Source organism: Ranitomeya imitator, chromosome 3 (assembly GCF_032444005.1).
Source record: "Ranitomeya imitator isolate aRanImi1 chromosome 3, aRanImi1.pri, whole genome shotgun sequence".
NCBI lineage: Eukaryota > Metazoa > Chordata > Amphibia > Anura > Dendrobatidae > Ranitomeya > Ranitomeya imitator.
The window spans coordinates 109,197,436-109,219,213 of NC_091284.1; the positions used below are offsets into that span (position 1 = coordinate 109,197,436).

Genomic DNA, 21,778 nt, shown 5'->3' on the forward strand with positions numbered 1-21,778 from the left:
TTCTCTGGTCAGACGAGACAAAAGTAGAGCTTTTGGGGCAAAGGCATCAACATAGAGTTTACAGGAGAAAAAAAGGGGCATTCAAAGAAATGAACACGATCCCTACAGTCAAACATGGCGGAGGTTCCCTGATGTTTTGTGTGCATGGCATTATGAAGTCTGGAGACTGCCAACAAATTTTGCAGCATAATGTAGGGCCCAGTGTGAGAAAGCTGGGTCTCCCTCAGAGGTCATGGTTCTTTCAGCAGGACAATAACCCAATACACACTTCAAAAAGCACTAGAAAATGGTTTGATAGAAAGCACTGGAGACTTCTAAGGTGGCCAGCAATGAGTCCAGACCTGAATCCCATAGAACACCTATGGAGAGATCTAAAAATGTCAGTTTGGAGAAGGCACCCTTCAAATATCAGGGACCTGGAGCAGTTTGCCAAAAAAGAATGGTCTAAAATTCCAGCAGAGCATTGTAAGAAACTCATTGATGGTTACCGGAAGCGGTTGGTCGCAGTTATTTTGGCTAAAGGTTGTGCAACCAAGTATTAGGCTGAGGGTGCCAATACTTTTGTCTGGCCCATGTTTGGAGTTTTGTGTGAAACGATCAATGTTTTGCTTTTTTGCTTCATTCTCTTTTGTGTTTTTTCATTTAAGACAAAATAAATTAAGATAATAATTCCAAATAATTTGTGTTTGCAATCATTTTTAGGAAGAAACTGAGAATTATCTGACAGAATTGCAGGGGTGTCAATACTTTTGGCCATGACTGTAATACAGGGGTTGTCCAAGATAAGAAAAGGAGAATGTGCTTTCTTTTTATAAACTGTAAAACTCTTGTTTCTAGGTCATGAGTGGTATTATATGGGGACATAGTGTAATATCTGGGCAATAATGGCACTGGGAGAAAAAATACTTGCTTTATTATTCTCAGCTGTTAGCACATCGGTTTGGTGAACTTTATAGTCATATACAGTGGGGCAAAAAAGTATTTAGTCAGTCAGCAATAGTGCAAGTTCCACCACTTAAAAAGATGAGAGGCGTCTGTAATTTACATCATAGGTAGACCTCAACTATGGGAGACAAACTGAGAAAAAAAAATCCAGAAAATCACATTGTCTGTTTTTTTAACATTTTATTTGCATATTATGGTGGAAAATAAGTATTTGGTCAGAAACAAAATTTCATCTCAATACTTTGTAATATATCCTTTGTTGGCAATGACAGAGGTCAAACGTTTTCTATAAGTCTTCACAAGGTTGCCACACACTGTTGTTGGTATGTTGGCCCATTCCTCCATGCAGATCTCCTCTAGAGCTGTGATGTTTTTGGCTTTTCGCTTGGCAACACGGACTTTCAACTCCCTCCAAAGGTTTTCTATAGGGTTGAGATCTGGAGACTGGCTAGGCCACTCCAGGACCTTGAAATGCTTCTTACGAAGCCACTCCTTCGTTGCCCTGGCGGTGTGCTTTGGATCATTGTCATGTTGAAAGACCCAGCCACGTTTCATCTTCAATGCCCTTGCTGATGGAAGGAGGTTTGCACTCAAAATCTCACGATACATGGCCCCATTCATTCTTTCATGTACCCGGATCAGTCGTCCTGGCCCCTTTGCAGAGAAACAGCCCCAAAGCATGATGTTTCCACCATCATGCTTCACAGTAGGTATGGTGTTTGATGGATGCAACTCAGTATTCTTTTTCCTCCAAACACGACAAGTTGTGTTTCTACCAAACAGTTCCAGTTTGGTTTCATCAGACCATAGGACATTCTCCCAAAACTCCTCTGGATCATCCAAATGCTCTCTAGCAAACTTCAGACGGGCCCGGACATGTACTGGCTTAAGCAGTGGGACACGTCTGGCACTGCAGGATCTAAATCCATGGTGGCGTAGTGTGTTACTTATGGTAGGCCTTGTTACATTGGTCCCAGCTCTCTGCAGTTCATTCACTAGGTCCCCCCGCGTGGTTCTGGGATTTTTGCTCACCGTTCTTGTGATCATTCTGACCCCACGGGGTGGGATTTTGCGTGGAGCCCCAGATCGAGGGAGATTATCAGTGGTCTTGTATGTCTTCCATTTTCTAATTATTGCTCCCACTGTTGATTTCTTCACTCCAAGCTGGTTGGCTATTGCAGATTCAGTCTTCCCAGCCTGGTGCAGGGCTACAATTTTGTTTCTGGTGTCCTTTGACAGCTCTTTGGTCTTCACCATAGTGGAGTTTGGAGTCAGACTGTTTGAGGGTGTGCACAGGTGTCTTTTCATACTGATAACAAGTTTAAACAGGTGCCATTACTACAGGTAATGAGTGGAGGAAAGAGGAGACTCTTAAAGAAGAAGTTACAGGTCTGTGAGAGCCAGAAATCTTGATTGTTTGTTTCTGACCAAATACTTATTTTCCACCATAATATGCAAATAAAATGTTAAAAAAACAGACAATGTGATTTTCTGGATTTTTTTTTCTCAGTTTGTCTCCCATAGTTGAGGTCTACCTATGATGTAAATTACAGACGCCTCTCATCTTTTTAAGTGGTGGAACTTGCACTATTGCTGACTGACTAAATACTTTTTTGCCCCACTGTATATTAAAGACCCTATTGAAAAGTATATTATATGTACTGTAGATACATATCCACTGACCAACTGTTTTAGTCAAAAGACTGAAGAACACGGTGTTATGTTTTCCTGTCGCGCCTGAACTGAACTTAGGGTTCCATCCAACCAGAAATTCCACAACAGTCCGTAAAAATCAGGTAGTTTTTTGCCCTGTACATAAAAAATTCAAGGCATCTGTGTTTTTTGTTGAATCTGAAGAAACTTCTTCAAATTATTTTACCTATTATCATATTTACAGTGAAGTCTCGTATCTGAATTATGAGCTGTAGACATGAATCACTGATAATCAGTGATTTATTATGGTTTTTCAATGTGCCGCTAAAAATGTTGTCTGTCTATGATGTGTGGCAAAACTGAGAGAAGTCACAGGGGTTACAATGGGCGAGTTTTATGGATGGGCAAACCCAAGATGTTCTGCCGAACATCTGAAAAAAGTTTGGTTGGGGGTACCAGAATCTTACCCAGACCCCATTCAGCTGAATGGGGGACCCAAAGATCCGATGTTTGCTATGCAAACACGGTCTCTGATAGGCAGTAAGATCATTACCGTCAGAGAGCTGCAGTTCCCACACTCCCAGAAGACAGCGTGAGCCAGCAGCTGTGACCTATCATAAAAAGTTTACCTCCGGTCACATGTGTTGGCTGATGAGAGAGTACTACGCCCATCAACCTATGCCTGCAGTTGCTTGAAAACAGCAAGAACAGATGCCGCTAATGGGAGTAATCATCAGCCGGTGCCTGTGCTTTAGTGCTATAAATAAAAGAAAAGACATGAGATCTCTTATTTTTGATAACCAATGCAGTCAAAACTATCAGCTGCGGGCTGCAACCTTCAGCTGTCAACTTTATCATGGCTGGCTATCAAGAATAGAGGGGCCCCAACACCGTTTTTTTTTATTATTTAAATAAATAATTTAAAAAAGCGTTTTGGGGGTCTCTCCTATTTTTGACAACCAGCCATGTTAAATCAGACAGCTAGGGGTTGGTATTCTCAGGCTGGAAAGGGGCCAATATCCAACCTACAAATAGCAGCATGCGGCCGTGGCAGAAGAGGCACATCAGAGGCACATTAGATGCACCAACTCTGGAACTTTGCCCGGCTCTTCCCAATTGCCCTGGTGCAGTGACAAATGGGGTAATGGTTAAGGGGTTGATGTCAGCTGTTTTATGTCTGCTGGCATCAAGCCCACAGGCTTGTAATGGAAAGGCATAGCCACAACAAAATCATTTATTTGAAAGAAAGACACAGACTTCTTTATTTTAAATAAAAATAAAAAAGCAGTTGTACTCTCACCTTATGCCTATTCCATTGAAGCCCATGTCCCCTGTAAAAATGCAGAAAATAATAAACAAAAATACTCAACTTCTGCCTAATCCACCAATGCCCATGTCCCCTGTAAAAAAAGAAAAATAATAAACAATCATATCCCTCATCTGTCCAGTGTGAAGAAAATCCATACTGTCCGGTGACGAACTGGATGATTGGATGACCAGATGATAAGAGCGATTACACTCCTATCAGAGTGTTCCAGCTGTCGGGGATAGCGGTCGCATCACTGAGTGACCACTATTCAAATCATAATAAATGTTGGGCTCTGGCCCCCACCCAACAAGAACAGTGCATGCTTAATTCCATCCTAGAGGCCCAACAGGAAGATATCAATGCCAATATCAGACAGATGAACACCTTCTTCTCTCATGAGTCTACTATTGTCAAGCTCTAACTGGCGGTGTCTCACAACTGCTTCAGATCTTGAGTAAACAAACATCTGAGCTTTTCAACATCCTTCTGACTTCCTGGTCCATTGCCGAACCCCACAAGGAATGACCACACCAACACCATTTTGGAAAATAAAGATTGAAAGCATTTAACATTTAATTGCATCATTGTGAGCAAATCACAAGGTGGCAGAAATCATTGTCCATGGCATGGATCGCCAAGATGACGGGTCCTATTATATTTATGCTGATGTTAACAACCTCCATAAGGACCTGATTCCAGTGTAGACCTCAGATACCCATCCCGAAAATGCAGATGTCATGAACCCCAAATTCTGGCATCCCGCATGACAGTCCACAATCTGCACAGCCCAGAAAACATAATAGTAGCACAATAATTATACCTCGGGCAGAACCAAACTTGCATAAGCATGGATAAAGAAAAAATTACCTATAAGAGTAAATCAGCGCAAATATAATTTGAAAAGCAAGGCGATCATAAATGACCTATCGGCATCACCTAACCTTATGTTAATCCAGACCTAGCAGCCTCAGTTGCTGCCGAAATATGAAAAAAGTGAGTCCCTACTCTGCCAGGGTAGCCCAACAGATGGTAAGACACTGAGTTAAGTGTGGTGAGTTAAGTGTGAATTGTCCAGATGAGTAAATAAAGCCCAAGAGCGTGGACTGATAAGAAACATTCATTCCTGGATGAGCCAAAAGAAATTCCTGTGACATACAAGATAAGGTATCAGCAATTACATTAACCACACCTGGTACATGAAGAGCCCTAAAAAAATGTTATACTCTAGGCACTGAAGCAGCAGATTGGGAATCAAGCTCAATATAGAAAGAGAGGATCAAAACAAATTATTAATACTATGCACGAACCCAAAATTATCTGACCAAAACCAAACATGCTGGTTGGATAGACTTTGACCTCATAGCTTAATGGCCAAAATTATATGGAAAAGTTCTAAGATAGTTAGGTTCCAGCATGCTGCCGAAACTACCTATGATATAGGCCAGAGTGAAGAACACCATTTAGAGCTGAAAATGGCCCCCAAATCGTAAGAGTCGGAAGCATGTATGAAAAGAGTAAGTTCCAAGGAACTGACAGTGGATCTACGACACGTATGACCATTGTAACTGTTCAGAAAGTTCTTCCAGACTGCAAGGTTAGACTTCAAGGGCAGGGCCTGGTAATTCAAATCCTATGTCCCAGAGCTTTGATTACCAAAGTAGCCCATAGGTATAACTAGGCATGCAATATCAAAGACCATGAAGGTATTGCATCTGTTTTAATGTCACATTATTAACAGCACAAAACCAATCAATTAGGTCCTTATTCTTTTGAACCTATCCACGAGTAAGCAGAAGACTGTGTCCTGAGTGTCGATTTTAATGCCTAAAAACTGTTAAATAGTGACTGGGCCCTCCGTTTTCTTGGACAATAATGGGACAATAACGCACCTCATGAGGTGAAAGGTATCAAGCATAAAGACACATTTATCTCTATCCCTAGGGGCTATGAACAGGAAATCATCTAAATAATGTATTTATTGTATTACAAATAGTCTCATATCTTACCAACCACTCGTGAAATGAACTAAGCATCTCGAAATACTAGCAAGATATGGAGCAGCCTATTGGAAGGATAAATATAAAAATTGAATGCACATTGAAAATGACAACCCAAGAGTTAGTAACATTCAAGATGAACATGGAGTAAGCAAAAGCAGAGGCCCCCACGACTTGCCTCCCTGACCAGGGCAACCACCTGATCAAAGGAGACATAGAACACTGCGACTTCCATCAGGGAAATGTTGTCATTCACCAACACACCTTTTGGGTGAGAGTAGAGGTGAATAAGGAGGAATTTTCCTGCTTCTGTTCCAGGTACAATACCTAGTGAGTAGTGATGAGCGAGTTTGCTCCTTACTCGAGATTTCCAAGCATGCTCGGATGAGCTCCAAGTATTTTGGACATGCTCGGAGGTTTAGTTTGTGTCACCGCAGCTGCATGATTTGCGACTGCTAGACAGCCTGAACACATGTGGGGATTCTCTATCAAACAGGCAATCCCCACATTTATTCAGGCTGTCCAGCAGCTGCAAATCTGTAGGTTAAGTTAAGGCGGAACCCTGAAGCTACCTTCAATCCTGCCCAATGCCACCTCCTTGTTCACCTGAGGACATCTGGATGATTTCTAGCTGATTTTAGATTCAACAAGAACAACTGATCCCTGATAAGTAGAAAAGAGATGAAAAAAACGATAACATTAAAACCATCATGAAGTTGATCTGCTGCTGTGAAAGCTTTGCCAAAGACCCATCACAGCTACGATCAATGGGGTCCATATTGTCATTTTGCCCTGATGTTTTGGTTGATGGTTTTGCAGACATGTGGGCACAGTGATTCACTGGATGCTGGCCGCCGCAGGATGAGCACTCATGCTTATATCTACAGAGGTTAAACAACCAGCATCATCCAGGACATCAAGCCATCATTGGCCCCCTGGTGGAAATGTGCCCAGAACCAGTGGCTGCAGTAGGAAAAGCCTACGACTTCTGAACCATCATCAGAAGTAACCATACATCTGTCGTTTTAATAAAATTTCAGGTTGGAGGGCTAACCTTTTCCTGAATTCCTCATCATAACATCATCACCCGGATCCCCCGTATGTTTTATAGGCATTAAAAATGAGATCCACTACATGAAAAGCTCAGAACATTGCTCTAGATAATGCTGTGTGGTTACAGTGGGATCGTAAGACCTGGAGACGTGGAGTCTTTCCGTTGCAGTATGGAAGCTGTGGGGCACCTGGATCCATCTACCTGCTCGTATTGTAACGCTCAGGCAGTGGTTGGCACACAGCTTAGTTTAGTATTATAAATGTTTGCTTAACTGCCATAGATCAATTATGAGATATGTATGATATTTGGATGTGTGGTCCATGTCTTTTTCTATAGTTTTATTATGGTACTTTGACACATATAGCATGCAAGATAAACAATTCAAGTAAAGGTTTATAGAAATCTACAAAAACACTCCAATCATAATCATTACTGTCATTAAGACCTGCAGCTCCTAAAGCATTTGACCTCAATATCCATTCAGTTTCTGTTCTTATCAGTAATTCATGTCTGTTGCCATCTTTCCTAGGATTTTTTTCTCATTCAATTCATGCATCTCTCAACAACCTAGATCTTCCTGATGCATTTCTTTTACCTGTGTAATCTAAATGGGAGATTGTACTCCTGATTTATCTGATTTAAATGGTCTCTAAATCTGACACCTATACACCATATACTTTTTCCTATGTAATAGAAGTTACGCAGGCAAACTATTACATACATATTTTTTTACATAAATGAAATACTCCATTTAGTGTAAAACTTTTAGATCTTAGAATCACAATAACTGTATTAGTAGCACCTATAACCCATTTAAGATAAAGCTATCTAGCCAGGTCCTATTTTATTTGCAAGTCAGTTTTAATCTACACCTCATTAAGTGTATATTCTTCAAATTCTTAACTAGTCTAAAAGTATTTATCGATTTACAGAATACTGTTTCTCTTAAAACAGTATATCTTTCAATCATGTGTCTTTTTTTTAATATACTAGATTTTTCGTTTAATATAGTTATAGGAGGAAACAGGAAAGAAAAGGTAAATCTTGTATATTGTTTTCTTCTAAAAAGGCTATTCTGTCAATTTTTACTGATCTTTTTAGGGCTTGATTTAATAGTTGCTCAGGAGAACTCTGCCAAAACAAATGCTTCCTTACTTCTTAGACCTATTCTAGAAATGTTTTTTAATCATTGATAATCCTTTTTAATCTGATAAACTGACCATAACTTTAACGTGCTTTAGATGATGTCTGCAGTGTGATTCCTATAAGTGTGTCCTAGAAGTGTGAAGATTATGTAGAATTAAAACCAGATAGATGTATACAGACTGTGCCCTGCTACCTGCCACCATCGCAGTCTAACAAGCATCTCTATTATTCCGACAGGTATGTTCATCCACCCAACTCTCCTGCTCTCCTGCTGTCTGTCTATGAAGTGCACATAGTACATCACCCAGCTTTGCACATAGACTTGCCTCTGCACCTAGCATTCACATGGTATGTTCATCCACCCAGCTCTCCTGCTGTCTATGAAGTGCACATAGTACATAACCCAGATTTGCACATAGACTTGCCTCTGCACCTAGCATTCACATGGTATGCCTTTCAGCTAACCCCAGGTTTACCCTAGTGTTATTTATGACCTTGTTTACTCAATGCTTGATTGTATGTATCTGGTCCACTCTTAATTCTCTGACCAAGATGAACAGAGACCACTCCTCTCTGCTTCACACCTGAATGCACTTAGTTGTACATATATTGCATAGTACAACTCTGCATAGACTTCAGTCTGCAGTGTGATTCCTATAAGTGTGTCCTAGAAGTGTGAAGATTATGTAGAATTAACACCAGAATTGAACCACAAGGGAACTGAAGGTAACTGGCCAGTCACTGTAAACAATGTTTCTGTTTCTTTTCACTTTCACCCCTATAATCCATCACTTTCTGCTAACTCCCCTGATCCCTACACCAAGTAAAGAACTGTTCATCTCTTCTTCAATCCTCCCCATCCACCTCACCTCCTCCTCAAAACTGTTCCTTAACATACAATCCTCTGTCTCCAAACACAAACAGCCCCCTCATGCCCTCTCCTGCACCCACCTGCTAACACTTTCTCTGCTCCCTCTCACTGCTGGTGATATCTCTCCAAATCCTGGTCCTCCTCACCACATTCCCACAGTCATTTCTGCCTCCCATCCACGCTCTATCACAACCTTCCGTAACCTCTCTAACCTTATATCCATTCACCCAGCCCCCACTTCCCCAGTCCCACTAACAGGAGCTCTGTGGAACGCTCACTCTCTCTGCAACAAGCTTTCCTACATCCATGATCTTTTTGTTACTACCAAACTTTCCTTCCTCGCCATCACTGAAACCTGGCTAACCCTTTCTGACACAACCTCTCCTGCTGCACTTTCGTATGGTGGCTTTGACCTTTCTCACCCCCCCCCCCCCCCGCCCCAGCAGCAAACATGGCGGAGGAGTTGGTTTTCTCCTGTCAGATACCTGCTCCTTCACCCCAATCCCACTGCCACCCTCTGTTACCCTCCCTTCCTTTGAGGTGCAATCTGTGCGCATCTACTCCCCCTCCAACCTCCAACTGGCTGTCATCTACCGCCCCCCAGGGCCAGCCACCACCTTCTTTGACCACTTCACCACCTGGCTACTTCATTTCCTTTCCACGGACATCCCTACTATCATCATGGGCGACTTCAACATCCCCATTGACACTTCCCTCTCAGCTGCCACTAAACTTCTATCTATCACTTCCTCCTTCGGCCTCACTCAATGGTCTTCTGCAGCCACCCACAAAGATGGCCACACACTGGACCTCATCTTCACCCGCCTCTGCTCCCTATCTAACCTCTCTAACTCACCTCTTCCTCTCTCTGACCACAACCTTTTCACATTCTCTTCCCTCTCCACTCCATGTCTACAATCCCCAACCCACAAACTTTCACACCCTCGCAGAAATCTTAAACACCTTGACCTACACTCATTCTCTGAATCCCTCCTCCCTGTCACAGATATAAGTTCCTTACACAATGCGGATGACGCTGCCACTCTTATAACACCACAATAGCTGTAGCTTTGGAATCTGCTGCCCCACTTACACATACCAAAGCTCACAAAATCAACAGACAGCCCTGGCACACCAGCCTGACTAAAGAACTGAGGGGAGCTTCCAGGGCTGCTGAGCACAGATGGAAAAGATCCCACTCCAACGAGCACTTTATCGCATTCAAACAGTCCCTCGCTATTCGCCACAGCTAAACAAACCTACTTTTCATCTCTCATATCCTCCCTGTCTCACAACCCTATAGTTATTCAACACCTTCAATTCTCTCCTCCGTCCCCCAGCACCTCCTTCCTCCCCACTCATCTCAGCTGAAGACTTTGCCTCATTTTTCAAGCAGAAGATTGATAACATCAGAGACAGTTTTGGTCAACAACCCCAAGAGCCCTTCCTCCCGACTTCCCAGCCCTCCACCTCCAAAACCAACTTCTCCACCATTACAGAAGATCGACTCTCCACTCTACTCTCAAGATCACATTTCACCACCTGTGTACCTGACCTGATCCCATGCCACTTCATCCCAAACCTCACCACAGTCTTCATCCCAACCCTAACCCATCTCTTCAACCTATCACTAACAACTGGTGTTTTCCCCTCAAGCTTCAAACATGCCTCCATCACACCTATCCTCAAAAAGCCCTCTCTTGACCCATTCTCTGTATCTAGCTATCACCCTATATCACTTCTCCACTATGCCTCCAAGCTACTGGAACAACACGTCTACCTTGAACTGTCCTCCCATCTCTCTTCTTGCTCACTCTTCGATCGCTTACAATCTGGCTTCCAGTCACACCACTCCACTGAAACTGCCCTAACTAAGGTCACCAATGACCTCTTAACCGCCAAGAGCAAGCGACACTACTCTGTCCTCCTCCTCCTGGACCCATCGGCTGCCTTTGACACAGTGGACCATTCCCTATTATTACAGACCCTCTCATCCCTTGGTATCACAGACTTGGCCCTATCCTGGATCTCATCATACCTAACAGACCGGACATTCAGCGTCTCCCACACCACCTCCTAACCTCACCCCCTATCTTTCGGAGTCCCGCAAGGTTCAGTCCTAGGGCCCCTGCTCTTCTCCATTTACACCTTTGGCCTGGGACAGCTCATAGAATCTCATGGCTTTCAGTATCATCTCTATGCTGATGACACACAGATCTACATTTCTGGACCAGATATCACCTCCCTACTAACCAGAATCCCTCAATGTCTGTCCACTATTTCATCCTTCCTCTCGGCTAGATTTCTGAAACTTAACGAGGACAAAACAGAATTCATCATCTTTCCCCCATCTCACATGACTTCCCCAACGAACCTATCCATTACAGTAAATGACTGCCCACTCACCCCAGTCCCACAAGCTCGCTGACTCGGGGTAATCCTTGACACTGATCCCTCCTTCAAACCACATATCCAAGCCCTTTCCACTTCCTGCCGACTTAATGTAAAGCACCATGGAATAAATGGCGCTATAACAATAAATAATAATAATAATAATGTCTTGTTTGGGATGTGATGTAGGTGAATGGGCTGTGAGTGATGTGCTGTGGATGATGTGCTGTGGGTGAATGTACAGTAAGTGATGTACTGCAGGTGATGTGAGTGCTGTGGATGATGTACTGTGGGTGATGGCTTTTAAAATGTAGGCATGTATTTGTTGGAGTTGGGCTTCCTGAAAAATTATGTTATCAGCTCCTTTTCAATAACTGATGCAAGTACATTCAAAAACTAATTTTGACCTGATCTTGGATGGAAAAGACATTCATAGTATTGGTGCTTGAATACATCACAAATTTTTCAAACTCACTTCCTCTACTTGACCATACTGTGAATACAGCTCTGGCAAAAATTAAAGGGAATCTGTCACCCCAAAAATGGCCTATAAACTAAAGCCACCGGCATCAGGGGCTTATCTACAGCATTCTGTAATGCTGTAGATAAGCCCCCGATGTATCCTGAAAGATAAGAAAAACAGGTCATATTATACTCACCCAGGGGCGGTCCCGCTGCGGTCCGGTCCGATGGGCGTCTCGGTCCGAGACCAGCGCATTCAAAACGATAGTCTGAGATCAGATGAAGAAGTCACTGCCTAAATCAAACACTACTTAACCCCAACAATGCATACTTAATTGGGTTTTCAGAGAATATTGATTACCCATCCTTAGGATATCTCCTCACCCATCGTCCACTATTTACTTTAGCAATAACTAGATGTAAGCACATGGGACAGAGCTATGTAGTGGCTGTTGCTGGATACTGCAAAGCTGAAAAATATGAGTTGTTCTGCATTACTCGGGAGCGGCTGCTGTATTTTTCAGTTTAATTCCATGTATTTACATCAAGCACCAGTCTAAGCAGATAACTGGATCAGGGGCAGTGGAGAATCTCAGATCTCCACCAATATGACATTGATAATCTTTCCAAGGGATGGTTCACCAATATCATCTGACCAAATTCTCCTTTTGCCTATAGCTTTCTTCATTTACTTTTCACTTTATTTTTTATTAATATAGAGATTGAAGAGCTATTGTAAGAACCATAGTATAACAATATGTTATATATGTTCAAAGAGAAGGATTGTATTGTTCTTTTAATTCTCTTTATCAGTCCTTGACAGAACGCTATTCATGCAAAATAATCTTTAGAGGGATAAACTAATACCAGTAGTATGCAAAACAGTATAACAATTTGCCTAGCGATAAAACAGCTTGTTCAGTGATTTTTAGTACAGATTTTATGCAAACCATTAGCTGTTAACAATTACTTTAATGTGTACAATTCAAGTACCATTCAAAAGGTAACATAATGCATCTTTAATGCCTAAGATAATACTTAACAGCATGTATATGTTATACGTTCTGGAAACTTTCAAATAAAGTTGCAAATTACCTTTCTTTTTTACTTGTAATTTGCAGTGTGAGTTATGTGCTTTATTTTGACAGATAATACTGAAGTGCACATGGAGTCAGTAACCCTGTAATTATACAAAATAGTAGTTTTTGAGTTGCAGGATATTTTCCAAATATTTTTCTTCAAATAGTGGATATGGCTCTCTTTTAGGGTACTTTCATATTGCTTTCCGGCACCCTTTAATGACCCCGTCAGATCCCAAGCAAAACGGGATCCAGATGTATGATCCGAAGGAGACATAGACTGTAAAGGCACCGTCAGTGCGAACGTGCGCTCTGCCGTGCATCATTTTTGTGAGTGTACGCCTACTGGAGGTGGACACTCAGATGTAGTAGACTGGGTCTGAGTGTCTGCCTTCTGAAGGTGTACACTCCCGAAAATGATGCACATTAGAGTGCACACTCGCACTGACGGCACCTTTACAGTCTATGAACTTATCGTTGCATACTTACGGATTCCTACTTACTGGTGGTTCAGACATCTGCCCCAACGAGACCAGCGAACGCAATGTGACAATGATAAAGCACCCTTAGGTACCTTTCCCATAATATAGATGCATTTATGGACTTCTCTCTGACCAAATGTCGGTATTGTGAAGACGATGACTTACTTCATTCGGTCCAACAGGCAAATGTGCAGCCACTGTCAGTATCTCCTTCCTAAGCTTAGGCATATATTTGCCTGGCTAATTGTTCTTGTATTATTCACTCTGTTCTTGATTCCCAGAATAAACCTTTGTCCGATCCTTTGAATCTATCATCAGTTTCTGTGGCTTTACTCTTGGTCATGACTTTTGTCCTATCTCCTGGCAATAGTTATGCCTTGATGTAGCCTGACTGTTTATCCATTGATGTTCCTTGATTTTGCTTGCTACTGCACACTGATCACTAATTAATGACTATTCTGGAGACTATGACCTGAGTACTGACCAAGAAATATAATGGCCCTGAATTATCATACAGCTTGCACAAGAATACTGGCGTAAAACTATCTCCAATATTGCAAAATTTGTTGCAAACTTTTGGCGTTTTTGACAAGAAGGTGGCGCTAAGTAGGCAGGGTGTTGGTGGCATGGCCCTGCAAATATTTCTTAATTTACACCAAAAAATGGTGTTATTTAAAGGGGTTACAGAGAAAAACGCGTGCACTATTAAGTGGTGGTGCAACAAGGTAGGTTCCCACACCTTCACGTAAGTAAAAGATAAACCTTTGCACTCAACTTATAATGCTCAGATGCAATTTTATTGTAGTACTAGAAACGTTTCGGTCCGCTACAACTGGGACCTTCATCAGTAACGTACTAGTGGACTAATTTGGGAGCAAGCAATAGCTCAAATAGGTGCCAGGGCACAGAGCAGGCAGTGCCTGGATAGTTACTAGAGAAGCGCGCCAGCTAGGCTGCGGAGTAGAGGTGAAGTACACATGGGTCAGATGCGGTGTCCCCCGCTCGTCCCATGGGACGAGCGGGGGACACCGCATCTGACCCATGTGTACTTCACCTCTACTCCGCAGCCTAGCTGGCGCGCTTCTCTAGTAACTATCCAGGCACTGCCTGCTCTGTGCCCTGGCACCTATTTGAGCTATTGCTTGCTCCCAAATTAGTCCACTAGTACGTTACTGATGAAGGTCCCAGTTGTAGCGGACCGAAACGTTTCTAGTACTACAATAAAATTGCATCTGAGCATTATAAGTTGAGTGCAAAGGTTTATCTTTTATTTAAAGGGGTTGTCAGGTCAAACTGCAGACTTATGAATCCAGTCAGCGCATGCCATGTGCACTGCGGGGATTCGTCGGTTTCTGAGCTAGGACTGGAGGGTATGTATGTCTTATGCATACTCCCGGCCAGAGCTTGTCTAGTGGGCATGACCTTGCATCATACACTTGTATTGAGCAAAGCCACACCCCAATTAGAGACGTGGCCATTCAGTGGGTGTGGCTAGTCATTAAAAACTGACTAGCTGAATCCATCTCAGTTCTATGTAAAAGCAAGACGTAAATTGTCACTGTATCAGTAATAAGTCACAGCAAAAGTCCCTGGCAGGGGGAGGGGCAGAGCAGCTGGGTCAGGAGTTGAAAAGGGGAATGATAAATGCAGGGACAGGAGACTTCCTGTTTCTACATATAGCAAACAAAAGAATTAGCTGACAAGAAAGGCAAAATGAGAAATTGTAAGTACACAGTGCTATAATGTGATGATTACAATAGATAAAGAGGATAAAACTTTAAAGGCATGACTTCTTTAAAAGAGTTTTATAAGTTTAGAAAAGAAGTACACTTTTTTTCAGAACTGCTATGGGCTATAATGAGTATTTTGCCCTTTCTTCACTAACTGAAATAGACCTTAGTCGAAATACCCCCCCATAAACAAACCAGGCGCTGTTTCTGAAAATATTAGTATTAGTGATGAGCGAATATACTTGTTACTCGAGATTTCTCGAGCATGCTCAGGGGTCCTCCGAGTATTTTTTAGTGCTCAGAGTTTTAGTTTTTAGAGCCGCAGCTGAAGGATTTACATCTATTAACCAGCATAAGTTCATGTGGGGATTCCCTAGCAACCAGGCAACCCCCACATGAACTTATGCTGGCTAACAGATGTAAATCATTCAGCTGTGGCGCTAAAAACTAAAACTCCGAGCACTAAAAAATACTCGGAGGACCCCCGAGCGTGCTCGAGAAATCTCGAGTAACGAGTATATTCGCTCATCACTATTTAGTATCTTTTATCCATTCTTATATATCTCCTTTAAATACTTATATTTTTAGAAGACTCTAGAAACTCTCACAGCCATACTTTCGTTGACCTTTCTAAGAGACCAATTGTGCTAACATCCTGAAGAAGGACTTCTAGACTGACAAATATTTGTATTTTTCCTTCCATTCATGTCTAGATTTATTGTCCCTTTATAAAGCTGAGTAAAAGCAGCCAGACTAAGATAAATCTGCAAAGATCCTTCCCTAAACTTTCCACAGTGCCAATGGAATATCATTTTTTTTTACTCTGAATTATGTGCTTGTTTTGAAATATGAAGTGTCTTATATAAAAAGTATATTCTTAAACCAATAGGAATCCAGAAGGCGGCATTATACAACACGTCTTCTTTTCCCCCTCGCTTCTCATATGGAAAATTATATTCCATTGATGTGCTCCTGCACCCTGTGCAATCAATAAAGCTAATTGCAGGCAGTTTTCTTCAAAAGGGCTGATAAGGTATGATGCCCTTTGTGGGAATGATATGCTCGTTAGGCATTCAGCTGCTTTCAAAATGGAAATGCCAAACAGCTGCTGACATTTACCACATGTTGACTTAATAATATTAGCCTTCTGATTCTATACAGCACAGGTCTTCTTTTACTGGTTTAACCGCAAAAATATCCATTTTGTGACAGAGGAATTTATGCAATCGCTTCAAAAACAGAGGAATTCCTCCAAAATGTATTTTTATAAGAAGTACAATTAACATCCTTATCAAGTTCAAGACCGGACCATTCCTGACCCATCCCATTTAACGTTATTTTCGTATATACGGTTTACAGTGCTATGAAAAATGTTCTCGTTTGGATATTCATGTCATTTTTGTTTCCTTTTTTCGTGATACATATGGCTTCATTTTTATGTAACTATTCTTAGTCTCTTTTTTTTTTTCTGATGTCAGGGGTGCGATATCCGTGGAAATTTTTTTAAAAAGTGCTTGATTTTCCCATTTTTTTATTTATGACCACAGAGGAACAGCAAAGAAAATGTAAAAATGTATTTCCAATTCTGCTGTCTACTGAATGAAATTATCTAACAATCCATCATTCTGATGTGTATTCTCTGCTATGAGCAGATATATGACCACACCCCCCCGCAGACATGGATTACGGCGTGAGACAGAACGGCGGACAGGTATGGTATATTGTTGTTTCTTAATTTTACTTTTATTACAAGTGATTGAGGGCTTCGCAGGAATTTGACGTTTAAATAAAAACGGAAAATTATCTTTTGTTTTATTTCTAATAAAGGACTTTATTCTGGCTGTGTCTTTTTTACCATATACAGTTAGGTCCATATATATTTGGACAGAGACAATATTTTTCTAATTTTGGTTATAGACATTACCACAATGAATTTTAAACAAAACAATTCAGATGCATTTGAAGTTCAGACTTTCAGCTTTCATTTGAGGGTATCCACATTAAAACTGGATGAAGGGTTTAGGAGTTTCAGCTCCTTAACATGTGCCACCCTGTTTTTAAAGGGACCAAAAGTAATTGGACAACTGACTCCAAGGCTATTTCATGGACAGGTGTGGGCAATCCCTTTGTTATGTCATTCTCAAATAAACAGATAAAAGGCCTGGAGTTGATTTGAGGTGTGGTGCTTTCATTTGGAAGGTTTTGCTGTGAAGTAAACATGTGGTCAAAGGTGCTCTCCATGCAGGTGAAACAAGCCATCCTTAAGCTGCGAAAACAGAAAAAAACCATCCGAGAAATTGTTGCAATATTAGGAGTGGCAAAATCTACAGTTTGGTACATCCTGAGAAAAAAAGAAAGCACTGGTGAACTCATCAATGCAAAAAGACCTGGGCGCCCACGGAAGACAACAGTGGTGGATGATCGCAGAATAATCTCCATGGTGAAGAGAAACCCCTTCACAACAGCCAACCAAGTGACCAACACTCTCCAGGAGGTCGGCGTATCAATATCCAAATCTACCATAAAGAGAAAACTGCATGAAAGTAAATACAGAGGGTTCACTGCACGGTGCAGCCACTCATAAGCATCAAGAATAAAAAGGCTAGACTGGACTATGCTAAAAAACATCTAAAAAAGCCAGCACAGTTCTGGAAGAACATTCTTTGGACAGATGAAACCAACATCAACCTCTACTAGAATGATGGAAAGAGAAAAGTATGGCGAAGGCGTGATACAGCTCATGATCCAAAGCATACCACATCATCTGTAAAACATGGCGGAGGCAGTGTGATGGCTTGGGCATGCATGGCTGCCAGTGGCACTGGGTCACTAGTGTTTATTGATGATGTGACACAGGACAGAAGCAGCCAAATGAATGCTGCGGTATTCAGAGACATACTGTGTGTTCAGATCCAGCCAAATGCAGCCAAACTGATTGGTCGTCATTTCATACTACAGATGGACAATGACCCAAAACATAAAGCCAAAGCAACCCAGGAGTTTATTAAAGCAAAGAAGTGGAATATTCTTGAATGGCCAAGTCAGTCACCTGATCTCAACCCAATTGGGCATGCATTTCACTTGTTAAAGACTAAACTTCAGACAGAAAGGTCCACGAACAAACAGCAACTGAAAACCACCGCAGTGAAGGCCTGGCAGAGCTTCAAAAAGGATGAAACACAGCATCTGGTGATGTCCATGAGTTCAACACTTCAGGCAGTCATTGCCAACAAAGGGTTTTCAACCCAAGTACTAAAAATGAGCATTTTATTTAAAATTATTGAATCTGTCCAATAACTTTTGGTCCCTTTAAAAACAGGGTGGCACATGTTAAGGAGCTGAAACTCCTAAACCCTTCATCGAATTTTAATGTGGATACCCTCAAATGAAAGCTGAAAGTCTGAACTTCAACTGCATCTGAATTGTTTTGTTTAAGACTCATTGTGGTAATGTCTATAACCAAAATTAGAAAAATGTTGTCTCTGTCCAAATATATATGGACCTAACTGTAACTATAGGATTAGTAATGGATGGGTGTCTTATAGATGCTTCTCCATTACTAAGCCGTGGGCTTGATGTCACCAGACAATACAGAGGTGACATCAACCCCACAAATATGAACCTCACTTGCCTCCGCTACAGGGCAAGTGTGAGTAGCCGGGCAAAGTGCCAGAATTGGCGCATCTAATTGATGTGCCTTTTCTGAGCAGCTGTGGGCTGCTATTTTTAGGCTGGGGGGGATCAATATCCATGGCCCCTTACCAGCCTAAGCATACCAGCCAAAAGTGTGAGCTTTAGCAAGGCTGGTTGTCAAAAATGGGGGGGACCCCACGCTGTTTTTTTTTAAAATAATTATTTAAATAATTAAAATAACAGCATGGGAACAGCTCTATTCTTGATAAAGAGCCTTGCTAAAGCGGAAAGCTGAGGTTGCAGCCCCCAGCTGTGAGTTTTGTCTGGCTGGTTACTTATTTACAGCACAGGAGTGGCTGATGAATGCTCCTATCCGCCACTCCTGCTCTCATTGTAATTAGCAGCTGTAGGTGTCGGATGATGGGAGCGGTTGTCCCATCAGCTGACACCAGAGACCGGAGGTCAATTGTATACCTACGAACACAGCTGCGGGCTCACTGTCTTTTGACAGCATGGGAACCGCGGCTCTCTGACTGGTGGGGATGATTTCCCCGCCGATCAGAAGCAGTGTTTGCCCCACTGTCATGAACATCACAGTGCAGCAAACACCGGAAGAGATACGGGAAGTATATCCCAAAATCTATATTTTAACTGGAAAAGTTGGGGGTCGTCTTTTACGCCCAGCAGTCTTATACACCAGAAAATATGGTAATAAAATGTTTTGTTTTTGTACAGAATGCAATAAGTAATATCTACACTGCATGTATGATTTTATAGGTTTTACATCATTTATTTGAAATGAGTTTTTCAATGTGAGTTTTCGGGTGAGAAAAAAAAATTTTTTCCCATCAAAAAGGTAAAACGTAAAAGTCACATTTTCAATTTGGGTCATTTCTTTGCATTCCCAAGTTCGAAAGTAACCTGTCGTATGGACAATGTTCCTAGCATGACATAATGCTTCAAGTACTAATTAGCAAAATGTATCCTCCTCTCCCATAGTCACTACTTGATAAATCTAAAAACAGCACCGTGTGGTTTTCCGTATATGAATCATATTTATTTATGAATCTCACCCAGTTTCATTTTTGCCCTTTTATTCCAGGCATGTTTCTATTTACTGCCTGTTAAATCCATGTATTGGATTCTACTTCTTCCAATGTGCTACTAAAAGGCTGACTGCTGTTTCCTACTTCAATGCCTCAACACTAAGTTTCAGTTCAGGTCACTCTAGTTAATTATATTTTTTTACGTACGGTACAGAGCAAAAGTTTGGACACATCTTCTCATTTAAAGATTTTTCTCTATTTTCATGACTATGAAAATTGTAAATTCACACTGAAGGCATCAAAACTATGAATTAACACATGTGGAATTATATACTTAACAAAAAAGTGTGTAACAACTGAAAATATGTCTTATATTCTAGGTTCTTCAAAGTAGCCACCTTTTGCTTTGATGACTGCTTTGCACACTCTTGGCATTCTCTTGATGAGCTTCAAGAGGTAGTCACCGGGAATGGTCTTCCAACAATCTTGAAGGAGTTCCCAGAGATGCTTAGCACTTGTTGGCCCTTTTGCCTTCACTCTGCGGTCCAGCTCACCCCAAACCATCTCGATTGGGTTCAGGTCTGTTGACTGTGGGGGCCAGGTCATCTGACGTAGCACCCCATCACTCTCCTTCTTGGTCAAATAGCCCTTTCTCAGCCTGTTGAGAAATAAATTATGGTCCAACTAAACGCAAACCATGCACAATCTAATTCAGGTCAGTATCTTGATTGGGATAAGATCAGGAATATGAGTTGAATATTATTACATGTACCTAATTTTTTTTGCTCTTTTTTTCTTGCAACCCTACATTTACATATTCATGAATGTCAATATTTGAGTTTTCTTTTAACAGTATTTTATTTTTATCATTGTTTTATCTGTTATGGCTTGGCTAGTTTTCTCAATAATAAGCTGTATATGGTCCTCAAAAATTCCTTAGTTTTGGCTTTCCCTGCCCCAACATTGTTTGGCAGATTTCTTTGTACAGTGTAGGTACAGAGCTGTCAATCAGTAGAGTGGGTGGGGTTGACAAAGATCAGCATTGAGAGGACTAGCAGAGATGCAGCAGATAAAACAGTGATTTAATCAAAACTTTAGCAAGAAACCGAGTAATTGACAGTGTACTGAAATCAGAATATATGCCCCTTTTAACATTGCGCCCAGACTGGGAAGCATAAAGCTGCTGACATTTTCCCTTTAAAGATAAAAAATAATCTAAAGATCTAATATATAATTGCCTAGAATACTACTTCCTGCAATTTGTGCCAACTTCCGTGGCTTTGTCCGGAGCTAATGTCCGGAGCTAATGTCCGGAGCTAATGTCTGGAGCTAATGTCCGGAGATTAATTGCCTAGAATACTACTTCCTGCAATTTGTGCCAACTTCCGTGGCTTTGTCCGGAGCTAATGTCCGGAGCTAATGTCCGGAGCTAATGTCCGGAGCTAATGTCCGGAGCTAATGTCCGGAGATAAGTGACGTCAACAGTGTCCAGTGTCTGATTGGTTGCCGCCTGCTGCGAGCGACCAATCAGAAACGTGCCGTACTGTGACACACTCCACCCGCCATTTTGGTGTGATTTTTGAATTTTTACCTCACAGCAAGTTTCTACTGCGTGGAGGCGGGCCCAGTGACGTTGCTCTTCAAGCTCCTGCCGAATTTCAAGTATATATGGATTCTAGCTTCCTGATTCTTTAGAATCGGGCTGCCATCTAGTATTAAATAAACGTTTTATTTTTGTGAGAAAAAGTTCTCACCTTCATCACTTATATCTTAAAACTGTTTAAAGACCTGCGACACTGCTCGTTCTATGAGGTGAACTGCTGATTGATATTCAATACAAACTATGTTTGATTAATTACACATAATAAGGGATTATTTGACTTCACAACTAAACTGATGTGTGCAATAGATATTTTGTAGTCAGCTTAAGAGGATGACTTGAAGGACATGGTGCGTCTTGCAGATAGTAGTTAAGGCTGA

At 41.6% G+C, this 21,778-nt stretch overlaps 1 long non-coding RNA gene across 2 annotated transcripts in view; it reads right to left on the reverse strand.

The window, feature by feature from the left end:
- The window catches only part of LOC138672861 (uncharacterized), a 253,694-nt gene that overhangs the window by 106,882 nt on the left and 125,034 nt on the right, over window positions 1-21,778 (reverse strand). The gene's annotated exons all lie outside the window — the stretch shown is intronic.